General features: G+C 33.7%; 1 long non-coding RNA gene across 1 annotated transcript; it reads left to right on the top strand.

The window, feature by feature from the left end:
• The first annotated feature begins 294 nt into the window (after nt 1–294).
• LOC109121052 (uncharacterized) lies at nt 295–11,929 on the top strand. Its single transcript, XR_002028479.2, has 2 exons — nt 295–746; nt 11,677–11,929. It is a non-coding gene; the product is annotated as an uncharacterized lncRNA (long non-coding RNA).
• Nucleotides 11,930–14,228: the final 2,299 nt, after the last annotated feature.

Genomic DNA, 14,228 nt, shown 5'->3' with positions numbered 1-14,228 from the left:
ATACTATTAATGTAACACCTCGGAAGTTTGAAAGTAGAAAGAAGTGAGGAATCCTCTTTTCGACTCTGACTCTTGACAAAGGCAAGAAAAGTTCAGAAAATTATTTGAGGAAGAGGTCTACACGACATGATTATAAACAGTAAGAATTCCAACTAGTTGTAGCAGTGGAGTCGTAGAATCTAGAATGGTATTTTGTATTATTAACTTTCTGAAGTTTGTCCTATGAATGAAATGGACAAATTGTAGAAAATTTAATGTGTCATTGATGAGATCCATAGAAAGGTTTTAGACTTAGTGAATTTTTTTTCTAAAAATTAAGTCATGTGGATAATGTCTATGGACCGTATGAATTTAAATGGACCCTAGAAAAGTCTTGTGGGAAGTAATGTGATTGGGTGTCTGTAGTTGGTTTTACAGTTGACTAGTACAGACCGTATAAAGTTTTATAGACCATAGGAACCATCCAATAGTTATTTTAAGGGTATATAGGTATTATACTATTCATCTAATACCTATAATACGTTGTTTTACCCCCTATTTGTAGGTCCGAACTGTAGGAACCACCCGACAATTACTTTTAAGGGTAATTGAGTCATTTTTGATGCATCTAATATATAAACTACGTCTTTTTACTCCTATTTCTAAGTCCTACAATTGGTTTTCTATTCCTAAAACTAACCCATCTCTCTCATTCTCTCAAACTCCTAAATTCCACCAACATTCATGCCTTCTAATTTTCTCCTAAGGTCAAGTACAAAAATCTCAGGTTTCAAGTCAAGTATCTTTTTTCAGCATTGATTTGGTGTTTTGAATAGAAATGCATACATGGATTAATCAATAGATTAAATTTACCTATTGATTTCCCAAGGTTTCTCAATTCTCCAAGCTAAATTTTAATCAAATTGATTACGTTTTGATGCAATTGGTCATGGATTCTATTAATTCCAATCCAATTGTTTGAATGTGATCTTATTATGATTTTTTTTATCTCATTTACATGCTTTCCAATTAATAATATGAAACTATGTATTCCTAATCAATTTTTACCATGAAGCCTAAAAATCATAAATTTATAAAGAATTAATAAAATATGATTTTATGTTTTCACGAAGTTCTGCAAGATTTATGAAAAGGAAAGTATTATGAATTAGGTTTCTTTAATATGAGTATAAATGAAATTTTAAAAGTTTTTTCTCACATATATAGGAATCATAATTTGATTAAAGGTTTTTTTTACCTGTAAAAGTAATTAGCTACTCTATGATGTTTAATCTTGAACTTGTTTTTGAATTCTAGTTTTACATGGATAAGGATATGTTTATGACATTGACTATTCCATTGGTATTTAACTTAGCACCGAGAGAACTTTGAGGTGGAGGAAGAACAAAAGGGATAGTGTCTGGTAGTAATCTCTAGTTCGAAATTATGTCCCTCCATAGTCTTGTCTTAAATGACCTAACTAGTTGATCAACATATAACATAGGAATAATGATATAAATTTCAACCAGGGCATATGATTTTCTTTCTCGATGTATAGTTACATCATATTCCATGCTATAGCCCGCATTCCATATGATAGCTCGCATGGTCTATTCTCGGTTAAAGTTGATATTGACAATGATATATGTTTTAATCAAGGTTTTGATGAAGCTTAATTGATGATTTAAAGATGAATTCACCATGTTCATGATTTATGATTCTACTTATGATCGTTCGTATAATGCTTATCTTGGTCATGAATTTCATGATCTCGATTGTTATCTTTATGATCATATTTTCATATTTTATTAAATTATTTAATAGTTAGTGCATTTCATATAGTAATGCATACTTGTACGTACATTGTTTTACTAATTTATGGAGTGATGATTCTTTTCCCTTAGTTCGTGGCTAGTGGATGACCATGTAGATTCGAAGACTTGGTGAACGTTGATACTCCAAGTACTATGTCAGCTTTATTGATTTCTTATATCTTAAGTTTTTTGATGTTTTATGTGGTGTATAAGTTATGTCCCTACCACTTCTTTTGATGTAGTAGATGACTTTTCAAGACTTATATTAGAAATCTTATTTTTGTCAAACACTTTCAATATAAGAGATTTTTCTACTTTACTCTATTAAGTTATATATATGTTTTTTAAGTGGCTATTTTAGGGACTCTCGGGGTCATAAACATTATGGCATGTCTACTGTGTACGTTGGGTCATGGAAAACTTAGAATTCATAGTAGAAGGTTTTTGTAAGAGGTCCTACGAGGTATGACAAACCACATTAAGTATAGTCATATTCTTAGATGTGAAACGCACTACTTTTATGAATATGAGGCTACAAAACATTTAGGAAACTCTACTTATTTAATTAATCTAAAGTCGTGCCATAGATTCATCTCTATGAAAGATCATTCTCCTAATTCCTGTTGACTTAGAATGTAGACCCTCAAAGAGCTTATGAGAGAAGGAATGTGGGTAAAAATGTGGAGCCTGAGGTCCCTCAAGTTCAATTTACCCTTTGGCTGATAAGTGACTCATGCCAAATTTTATGTGAAATTCCATGATTTACTTGATTTGGGTTCTACTTTGTTGTTGTTACTCCTTATGTGGTCATGAGATTTTGTATTAGTCTTGGCATGATTTCTTATCCATTTAATATCTCTAATCCTGTTGATAAATCTATAGTGGCTAAGAGATTTTATTGATTTTTTTCTATTTTCATTTCTCATATAGTCACTCAAATTGATCTTGTAGAGCTCTATATGTTAGATTTTTATGTTATTCTTGGGGTGGATTCTCTTTATGCATGTTACACTTCCATATATTATTGGAAACTATTAGTCACATTCAAGTCATGGAAAAGGGGAAATTATGTCCTTAAGGAAAAATTTATATCTTGCCTAAATGCTAGGAAAATGATTTCTAAGGGTTACATTTACCATCTTGTTTGAGTTATTGATAGAGATTCCAAAACTTGTTCTTTGAAGTTAGTTTCAATTAGAAATAGCTTTCTGGATATTTTCACTAGTGATGTTATCGGTATTACTCTTGAAAGGGACGTCAACTTTGATATTGAACTTTTCCTTGATGCATATCCTATCTGTGTTCCTCCATACCATATGTACCCGGTATAAAAAGAGTTAAATGAACAACTAAAAGATTTGTCGGATAAAGGTGACATTAGACAAAGTATCTCACCATGGGGTGCGCTAGTGATTTGTTCCAAAGAAGGATTATTCTTTTTGAATGTGCATTGATTATCAGCAAATGAACAATGTTATCATTACAAATAAGAATCCTATTGAAAGGATCAATATTTTTTTCGATCAACTCCAAGGAGTGAGTAACTTTTTTAGGATTTAAATCTAATAGATTATATCCAGTAGAGGGCGAAGGAGAGTGACATTTAGAATATGACTTTCCAAACTCGGTATGGTCATTATATGTTTTTGGTGGTTTCTTTTGGTTTGAGTAATTACCCCATGACATTTGTGGATTTTTTTGAATATGGTCTTTAGGCAATACCTTGATATGTTTGTGATTGTGTTTATTGATAATATGTTGATATATTCATGGAGTGAAGATGAGCATATCAAACATTTGAGGATTGTTTTGGAAATCATCAGGGATCAATAATTGTATGCCAAGTTTAGTAAATGTAATTTTTGTTGAGGTCCATTGCTTTACTTTACCATACTTTAATTGATGAAGGTATTAAAGTGATCCAGAGAAAATCGAGGTTGTCCAAAGAGATCCTAGACCTCTGTCGACTTCATATATACCAAGTTTCTTATGTTTGGCACTTTCTATAGAAGGTGTGAGAAAGTATTTTCATCTACTTATTCGCCTTTCAAAACATTTTCTTGAGAGAAGGTAAAGTTTTTATGGTTTGAAACTTTTGGGAAGAGTTTCCAAGAGTTGAGGGATAGACTTACTTTGACCCCTATTTTGGCTTTACCGAAAGAATTTGGAAGGTTTTGTGGTGTATTATTGATGCTTCATATATTGGTCTTGGTTGTGTTCTAATGCACCTTGGAAAATTTATTGGCTACAGTTCAAGGCAATTGAAGATGCATGAGAAGAATTATCTTAGTCGATTTGGTGTTAGCAACACTAGTGTTTTCTCTAACCATTTAAAGACATTACTTGTATGGTTTTCATGTGGATGTGTTTACTGACCAAAAAAGAGATGACTTGAGTTGTTTTTATATTATGACATGATAATATACTATTACCCCAGTAAGGCAAACATGGTGGTAGATGATCTAAGTTGAGTAGCGATGAGAAGTTTAGCTCATATTGAGTATGATAAGAAATAGTTAGTTTGTGATGTTCATAGATTGTCCCTGATTAGGTTTCCGTTGGTTCATTCTAAATGGTGTATTAGCTGTTCATAGTTCTGCTGAATCAACTTTTATATCAGATGTAAAGTCTAAGCAAGATCTTTACCCGGTACTTGTTTCTTTGAAGAAGTTAGTTTTTTAAAAAGATGTTGAGGATTACTCCAAGGGGGAGATGGTGTACTTCGATATTAATGTTGATTATGTGTTCCAACTTTTGATGGGTTAAGGAATCTTATTATCACAAAATCTCATAGTTCTTGGTGTTCTATTCACCTTAGAGCCACAAAGATATACCATGACTTATGGAAAGTCTAGTGGTGGAATGAGATAATGAAGTATATTGCGGAATTTGTTACTAGATGTTTGAATTATCAAAAAGTGGAAGTTGAGCATCAAAATCGGGTTGGGTCAAAAGATTAGCAGTCCTACATGGAAATGAGAATATTTGAATATGAACTGCATCACAGGTTTGCCTCGCACTCATCAAATTTTCAATAAGATTTGTGTTATATTTGACAAAATGATGAAATCAACTCATTTTTTCCATTAAGACTTCATTTTTCAGTTGAGGAGTAGGCCAAGATTTATATCCAAGAAATTTTAAAGTTGCATGGAGTGCCCTTGTCCATTATCCCCGTTCATGGTAATTAATTTACATCTATGTTTTGGAAGTTATTTCAGAATGGTCTTTGAACGAAAGTGAAACTTAGCATGACCTTTCATCCTCAAAATGATGGGAAAGCTGAACGTACGATTCAGACCTTAGAGGATATGTTAAGATCTTTTGTGATTGATTTTAAGGGAAATTTTTATGATGATTTGCCTTCTATTGAATTTTGTTATAATAAAACTATCATTCAAGTTTTAGGATGAACCCATTTGAGGACCTTTATGTTACGAGTTTTAGGTATCCTATTGGTTCACATTTGGTGAGGCTGCGTCTAGTGATGGAGTTGGTAGACAATATGAAAAAGGTTCTACTTATTCATGATAGATTTAAAATTATCACAAAGTTAACAAAAGCCTTAGGCCAATGTTAGGAGAAGAGGTCTAGAGTTCGAGGTTAAAGACTGGGTCTTCTTGAAAATTTCACCCATGAATGGTGTAATAAGGTTCTAAAAGAAAGGAAAGCTTCGTGCTTGTTATGTGGGACCAAATCAGATTTTGAGGCATATTGACAAAGTTGCTTATGAACTTGAGTTTCATAATGACTTAGCATCAGTACATCTGGTATCCATGTCTCTTTGTTTAAGAAGTGTGGTGGACATCTGACATCTATTGCACTTTGGAATCCTTTTGAATTTAAGATAATCTTTCTTATGAAGAAGTTCTAATTGAGATTTTAGACTGAAATGTTTGGAAGTTGAGAAATAAAAGAAATTTTTTCCCAGAAAATTCTTCAAAGGAATCAATAAGCTGAGAGCGCTACTTTTGAGGTCAAAGCCGAATTGATATCTCAATATCCTCATCTATTTAATTTCTCCCGTAAATAGCATGAGGTATTTGTTCCTCATGGTTTATTTTTTTGGATTCATGCATTCTGGTTATTCTCATGCTTCCATGTGCATGCATGTTCATGAAAATATGATTTTTGATGTTATGATTTAGCTTCGAGAGGTTCTCCATGTTAATATGCATTTTGATGAGATTTGCATTTATGTTGGGTTGTTCGTTTCTCTTCTACACTATTCATGCTAGAGTTAGTCCCATTTGATGAAGAATGTCCCAACCGGGAGATTTGTAGCACCTCGAGAGATGGAAAGTTGAGAAAAGAAAGAGAAGTGTAGAGGTTTACGTGACATACATATGGACGTTAGGATTATAACTAGTCGTAGAAATGGAACTGTACGACCTAGAATGTAGTTTTGGAAGTTTACTTTTTTGAATTTTCCCACGAATGAATAGGACTAACCATAGGAAAGACGACAAGTAGTAAATGGGTTCAATATTTAGATTTAATGAAATTTTAGACTAAAAGTTTAGTCATACAGATGAGGTCTAAAGATTGTAGAATGGTCTTGCAGAATGTGAGATGAAATTCGGGTTTCCTAAGTTATTTCTAGTTTATTGTACACTAAAAACCGTCCAAAATTTATTTTAAGGGTATTTGGGTTTCCTATGTTTTTAATATTTATACTATATCGTTTTACCCCTATTTCTAATTCATATAAAAACTTTTTTATTCCTAAGACAATTCTACTCTATCATACTCTCAAATTGCCAAATTCCATCCAGATTCATCCATTCCAATTATCTCCTACGGTCAACAAGAAGAAGCTAGGTTCCAAATCAAGTCTTCGCTATCACCATTGCTTTTTGAATTTGATGATAAGGTATGTAGGGTTTCATCAATGTGTTCCATTAAACCATTGATCCCCAAGGTTTCTCAATTCTCCAAGTTCAATTTAAATTAAATTAATTAGGTTTTCATTCAATTTTTCATAGGGTCGATTTATGTTGGTTTAATTGTTTGTTTTTAATCTTTTTATGTCTGCTTTAACTCAATGACATACTTTTCAATAAAAATCACATGAACACATTCATTGGTCATGAAATTTGAATATGAACCCTAAAATACATGAATTATTTAAGAAATTGTGAATCTATGACTTAATATTTTCATTAAGTTATGAATGATTTATGAAAAACAATGTATTATGAATAAAGTTTCTTTATGATATAAATCAATAAAAATTTTATAGGATTTTTCTCACATACTACGAAATCATGGATTGATGAAAGGTTTTCTCCCGAAAACATGATCCATTATTTAATGAGCTACTCTAGATGTTTTAAGCTTGGACTAGTATTTGAATTGTACTTTTCCATGGATTATGATAACTATATGAAATTGAATATTCCATTGAGATTTAGCTTAGCATTGAGAGATCTTTAAGGTGCAGACTCAAATAGGCTAGTCTCTAGTAGCAACTTAGAGCTCAAAACTACGTGTCCATATAACATTCTCTTAAATGGCATAGCTAGTGATACCTATATTGTATACAAATCATGATACAAAGAGATTCCTTGCAAGTAAACTCCCCTTTCTCGTTGTGAGAGTTATAGAACACATGTCATATTCTTTGTTAAAGATGATATCCACAAAAATATTCACTTTATCAATGTTTGATTAATATTTACTTGATTATTTTAATATGCATTCACCATGTTGATGATTTATGGTTCTACTTCAGATGATTTTAATACTGTTTAGCCTTGTCGTACATATAATCTTCCATTATGTCCTCTTATGATCATGTATCATGTCTTATTGCATCCCCCTATACAGAGTAAATTTCTTCTACTATGCATACTTTTGCCTACTTTTTTTCCACTAATGTAGGTGTGCCAATTACTTTTCCCTCCATTTGTCGCTAGTATATGAATGGTGTAGATTCGAAGACTTGGTGAGTCATGATACTTTGAGAACTATGACACTTGTATTGCTTTCGTATGTCTTTACTTTCCAATGTTGTATGTTGTGTACAAATTATGCTCTGACCACTTATTTTTTGATTTAGAATATTACTTGTAAGACTATAATAAAGATTCCACTTTATGTCAAACACTTTTATTATGTGAGAGTTTTCTTTATTATGTTGTGTATATGTATGCAAGTGGCTTGTGTTGGGCCTCTTGGGGTCTGGTATGTCATTTTACATCTTGGGTTTACTTTGGGTAATGACAGTTGGGTATGGTGAATTTAACTTTATGAATGAATCATATTATCATACATATATTTTAAATATAAATAAGTATATTTATTCTACGTTTAATTTATAATATTAATTTTCCCCCGAAGGATGTAGTTTTATTTGCTTAATCTCTATTCATTGTGCAATGATTTAAGTTAAAATATATATTTAAATAGGTAATTTTTTAGTTTGATGTTATTACAATGTAAAATGCTCTATAATTATTGATATTATATTTTAATAGTGAACATTAGTTTTATTGGCAAGTAAAATTATCACTATTAATGAAAATCACTTTAATTATTGAAATCTTTTATGATATTAATTTATATGTTGTATACATCATCTATGCATTTTGGTTATTTATGTAATATTATATTTATTTGGGAGACCATGACTTCATCTACGTTTCACATTATTCCATTTGCACTTTCAATATAAGACCTAGTGTTTTTCTCCAACTCAGAGCATATGAGAAGTGTAATACTTAGAAATTTTAAATTTAATCTAGAGCCTCACATGAGTGTCATAGTTTTGTAACACTATTATTAGGCCTAAAAAATTAATATAAATCAGTTAGGAGGTGTTGGAGTTAAAACGTCAAGGAACATCCACGATGTTCGGTGAATTTATAACTTGGACTAATTTAGTGCCTTGATGGTTTTAAGAAAGTAACTAAGGGTTAATAATGGTGAGAGGTTGGTGGTGAATATAGGTACCTAAGAGGGGTTTAATAAACAAGGCCAAGTGATGAGTGACATCATTCAAGGGCAAGCATTAGCCACGAGGCCAAGGCTTCCCAAGAAGGGAGGCTACTGCCTCACTCTTCACGAGCATGACCACGGCCAAGGTGAGGAGATATTGAAGAAGAGTTGGCCATGGGGGATAAGAGTTCATTATACCTAGCTACTGTTCAAGACACCATGAATCACTACACGACTCGTGGTGAATTTGACTTAGAGCAAGGGGATTCCGTGAAAATGCCTTAACCAAAATGGATAAGTTTGGTGGGGCGTTGGGGAGCTACTTCCTAAGATCACCACGAGCAACTTGACGGGACATGGTGCATCTTCAGGGAAGGGGCCTAGGGTGCTCGTTAAAGTGACTTGGTGAGAGAAACGGAGGAGGCTCCTTTGGAGGAGCTACTGCCTCACCATTTCACGTCCACCATCACAGTCCATCATGCACTTCACCGACCATGAAGTGGGGAGTGATGATGGATGGGGGTCTCCCAGTGAAGTTATTTTGGACTTCACTTTTGAAAGTCCAACTTAATGTGGTGCAGTTTGGGTATTTTTGGGGTGGACAATATATTGACTTTAGGTCAATTTTTGTTCACTTCCCACTCCAAAACACAAGCTGTAATTGGAACCCAAATCGCTCCCACTTATCTCTACTCTCTCTCTCTATTTATCCTCCATTGAAGAACAAGAATCTTGAGGAAAAAGATAGTATTCAAGGTTTCACATAATTTTTATGGGAAAATCTTCAATAATATATGAGTTTTTCACTCTTGGGATTCCTTTCCCCAACAGGACCTCTTAATGTTGAATTTCAACTACTTAAATTCTTAGGGTTTTTCTCTATATATGAGTTTTTTTCTAAAGTTGAAATTGATGATTAATTATGTTGAATTTCGATTGCCTATGACTAATCTAGAGTAGATTGTTGTGTAATTGATGGTTATTGTAGGAATTTTGTATAGATCATGTCCTTCCCCAGTTTCCCCAAGTCTTGATTCTTACTTTTTAATTGAAGGGGAATTATGAATGTATCGATTGTTGTAACTATCCTATTCAATCTATAGACTGCCTAGGCAGTGGCGAAGCTAGAATTCAGTCTAAGGGGAGTAAAAATATAAAGAAATAAAATTATGTAGAATCCAAGGAGTGTCAATATGTAATATAAATATACATAATATTTTTAATTCTAGACACACAACGTAATTTTTTGGACGAAGGGGTGTTAGTCGACATCCCTTCACTGCATGTGGCTCCTCCACTGTGCCTAGGGACATGTATTGTTGTGATAAGACCTAGGTATTTTAGAATTGAAGATGAACCTTTCTCTCTTAAACCCTAGGTTATGAACTGAAGTTGATTGGGATGGTGATGATACAATTGGCTTAGTGTTGTGTAGATTACTATCGTATGATATTGTTACACCTATTGTTAGGTGGAATTGAGTGGTTGATGGTAAAACCATGGCTGATTTCTTATGTAGGAAACTGGTTAAGTCTTGTGATCTCAAACCTTTACTTCAATTATGATTACTTATGTTTAGTGATGAACTTATATTGAATTATACCTTTTGATAAGATTAATTAGGGTTTGTATGATGTTGAATTGAAATGTCTTGACTTATTACTTGTGATTTGTTTGATATTATTTAATAATATAATGTCTGTGATGAATTGCCAATATGCCTTATTGTAATATGGTGATATAAATGTGCTAACCTCATAAGTGTGAATTTTATTGATAGAAAAAAACTCATGCAATTCCTATTGAGCTATGGCCTTGACTATATAAGGGATAGAACCTATGACCATAAACTAAGTTATGATTATTCATAAAAGACATTCCAAAAAGGGACTCTATCTTAGCACCGAGAACTTGAAGATGAGGGGTGGCATTTCCCTGATGTGGGGAGGTAGAGTTCACCATAGTCCTCACAAAGTGGATAGCCTCATGGACCAAAGGGCATAGAGTGATATTGACATATACGCCTACAAGTTCCATAAACTATATTTCCACTATAAGAAATACTAGCTAGTGGATCCACCTTAGAATTCTATGTTCATATTTGGTTCTACTTTGGCAAGTAGACCACCTTCCATTGTGTAAGGTTTCATAACACAAAATTCCACACTTAGCTCTTGTGGTCTATGTCGACTAAGGAAAGTGTTCTCAAAAGGTCAAAATGAATTAATATAGTGAACTCTAGTTAGGATGACCTAATGTGTTTTGCTAAGTATAGGTAGGAGTATGAGACTCTACCTATACATTGCACTAGTTAGCCTTGAGGAAGGTCTTAGAAGGAGGCTCGTATGTGCTTATATGCTTATAAATGTAAATGATTTGTTTATGTTGTTTCTACATGTTAATGACACTATGTGATATGGGTTTCCTTACGTACATGTGGTTGGTCTCTATTCCTAAAGTACAATGATGTCTACTCTTAATGATATAGTATGTAAATTTGGGAAATGATTATAGTTCTTGTTGGGTTTACTTGGTTTAGTATGGTTATGGAGCCTTACTTAGTGATTGCACTAGTGGATAAATGGGGGTGTATGAGTGATGGTCTTGCTTAGATTATGATATCATGAGATCTTATGCATTTATGTTGATATATTAGTTGATAATAGAGTTGTCTTGATTGTGTGCTCAATTTTATTGATATGCATGTTGACTTGATTAGACTTGATATTGTTGGTCTTGTGATTTACATGGTCTTAACTTAAGGAATATGTTCTTATTGACTTGTATTGGCTCTTGAATGCTCATAAGGTATTTCCAAAGTGACTTTGCATGCTTTTAAATAAATGTCCCTTTTTGACTTGATTTTTATGTTGTATGTGCATATGATCCTATACTTAGTACATGTGATTTTCTAAACCCAATATTTTTGGTTCCATATGTTTAGGAGATTTTGGACATTTGCATAGAAGGCTTGGAATCATTTTCCAAGTGAGTATGTGCTCAACTCCGAGGATGATTCCTTGTTATTAGTCTAGCTATGTTTATTTGCTGTAGTCTAAAGATGATCATTTCATTCTACTTGTTCCAAGATATTGTATTAAGCCGTAAGTTGCATTTGTTCATTGTGTAAGGGCTTATGCCCATGTTGATTTGACTCAATTAAGATGGTTTAATATGATACATCCCTTTTAAGACTATGTTATGTATCTTATATATAGGTGCCATAAAAGGAGAATACGATGTAATCTTCTTATACGAAGGATCTATATATAGTAGATATGAATATATTATGTGTAAGTGAGAGGTCTAAGTAAACCTCATGAAGTAGTGTAGATGAAAAGTTTTAAATTTTCCACATTTTAACCTTTGAATGTAATGATGAATGCGAAGAGGCTAGTCTTAGTCCTCTTCGAGGATGACGATGCTAGTTACGTCTAGGGGGTGATCCTAGATGTGACAAACTTGGAATCAGAGCATGAGGTTGAATAATCCTAGCCACATCTGTGTAGATTCTTATTCATAATTATGAAGTGCCCCATACTTATGAATGAGAGACTATGTGACGATTAGAAACTCTCATCTTCCTGTATTCATATATCGTGCCTCTAGAGTCTTGTTATGTGCTTTCACCTAAACCTTGTATCATGGTTATAGGTATGAATACTAAGGGCCAAATTAGTCATTGCTATTGTGGGGTCTAATGACAACCTAGGTCATCCACAAGAAAACTAAGTGCCTCCACTTGAGGAAGTTTCTATGGGTGATGAAGTTCCGGGTGTTCCACCAACTATGAGCAATGGAGAGATAAGGGAAAATTTTCTCAATTTGGCCCAAGCCATGATTTCTCAAGAAAATTCTGTCACTTCTCAAGTCCAATCCATGACGACCCAAGCAAATAGGGAGGCTGGACCCCTAGTGGCTCAACATGCTAGCGCCATGGGCTATCATTTAAGAGACTTTACTAGAATTAACCCACCTATATTCTTTTTTTCGAAAGCATATGAAGACCCTCAAGATTTTAGGTCTATAGGATTCTGTGTTCTATGGGTGTGACCTCAATTGAGAAGGCCTAGTAGGTGGTCTATCAACTCAAAGATGTGTCCCAAACTTGCTACCTACAATGGAGAGATAATAGGGCACTAAGAGGTGGTCTGGCTAGAATTCTCTCCTTAATTCATTCTTTCCTAGAGATTTGAAGGAATCTAAGGTGGAAGAATACAACAACCTTCGTCAAGGATGTATGAGTGTACTTGACTATTCCTTAAAATTCACTAAAATGTCCAAGTATGCTCCATCTTTGGTGTCTAACCCAAGGGATGAGATGAGTCATTTTCTTACAGGGTGTTCAAATACTTGGTTGAAGAATGTCATTCGACTATGCTTCATGATAATATGAATACCTCTTGTATCATTGTTCATGATCAACAAGTGAAAGAAAGTAGGCTAAGGAGAAAGAGAAGGGAGGCCAAGAAGGCAAGATGTTATGAAGGTGGTTTTTCAAGGGGTAGGCTTGACATTTGAGACATGCCTAGGTTCAAGAAGTGGTTCTCTAATAAGTTCCTTCCAAATTTCCCAAGGCTCTTGATGATAAGGTGTCTAACGTTACGACTTCAAAAGGAAAAGATACTAGTTAACCTAGGAAGAAGCCAACTTGTGAAAAGTGTGGCAAGAAACATTATGGTGATTTCCTAATTGTGCTAGACAATTTGCTTTTGGTGTGTGGAAAGAGTGGACACAAGGTTAGAGATTGACCTAATTTGAAGGGAAAAAAAGGTAGCGGGCAAGCTCAAGCTAGTCGTTCTAATGTTGATGCTCTAATGAAGAATCACTTTTATGCTCTTCCCTCTAGGGTGAACAAGAGTGTTCTCCCAATGTAGTGTCCGGTATGTTACAAGTCTTCTCTATTGATGTATATGCGTTACTTGATCCGGGTACTACATTATCTTTTCTTACTCCCTTGATATATAAGAAGTTTGATATTTTTCCCGATGACCTAAATGATCCTTTTATAGTAATTACTCCAGCAGGGAAGGGGTGGTTACAAAAAGAGTATATAGAATTTCTCCAATATATTTATCCAATAGAGTTACTCATGTTGAATTAGTAGAACTTGATATAATTGATTTTGATGTAATTTTGGGTATGGATTAGTTTCATGATTTATTTGCTTCCATTGATTGTTGAATAAGAATTCTTAAGTTCAATTTTTGAAATGAACCCGTCTCAGAGTGGAAGGGGAGAAATTCGATTCCTAGAGGTCGTATCATCTCTTTTATAAGGATTGTAAAATAAAATCAAAAGGGTGTCAATATTAATTGTAAGAGTCAAAGATTTAGACTTCGAGAATCATCCCATTATGTCGGTCCTTGTAGTGAGTGAATTTCGGGAGGTCTTTCTTAATGATTATCTCGGAATCCCTCCCGAATAGGACATTAGTTTTGGTATTGTCTTGCTATTGGATACGAACCCTATTTCAATTACTCCTTATCGGATGGC

Source organism: Solanum lycopersicum, chromosome 9, assembly GCF_036512215.1.
Source record: "Solanum lycopersicum chromosome 9, SLM_r2.1".
Taxonomy (NCBI): domain Eukaryota; kingdom Viridiplantae; phylum Streptophyta; class Magnoliopsida; order Solanales; family Solanaceae; genus Solanum; species Solanum lycopersicum.
The sequence above is the reverse complement of the archived record's forward strand: the minus strand, read 5'-3'. Positions and strand labels throughout refer to the sequence as shown.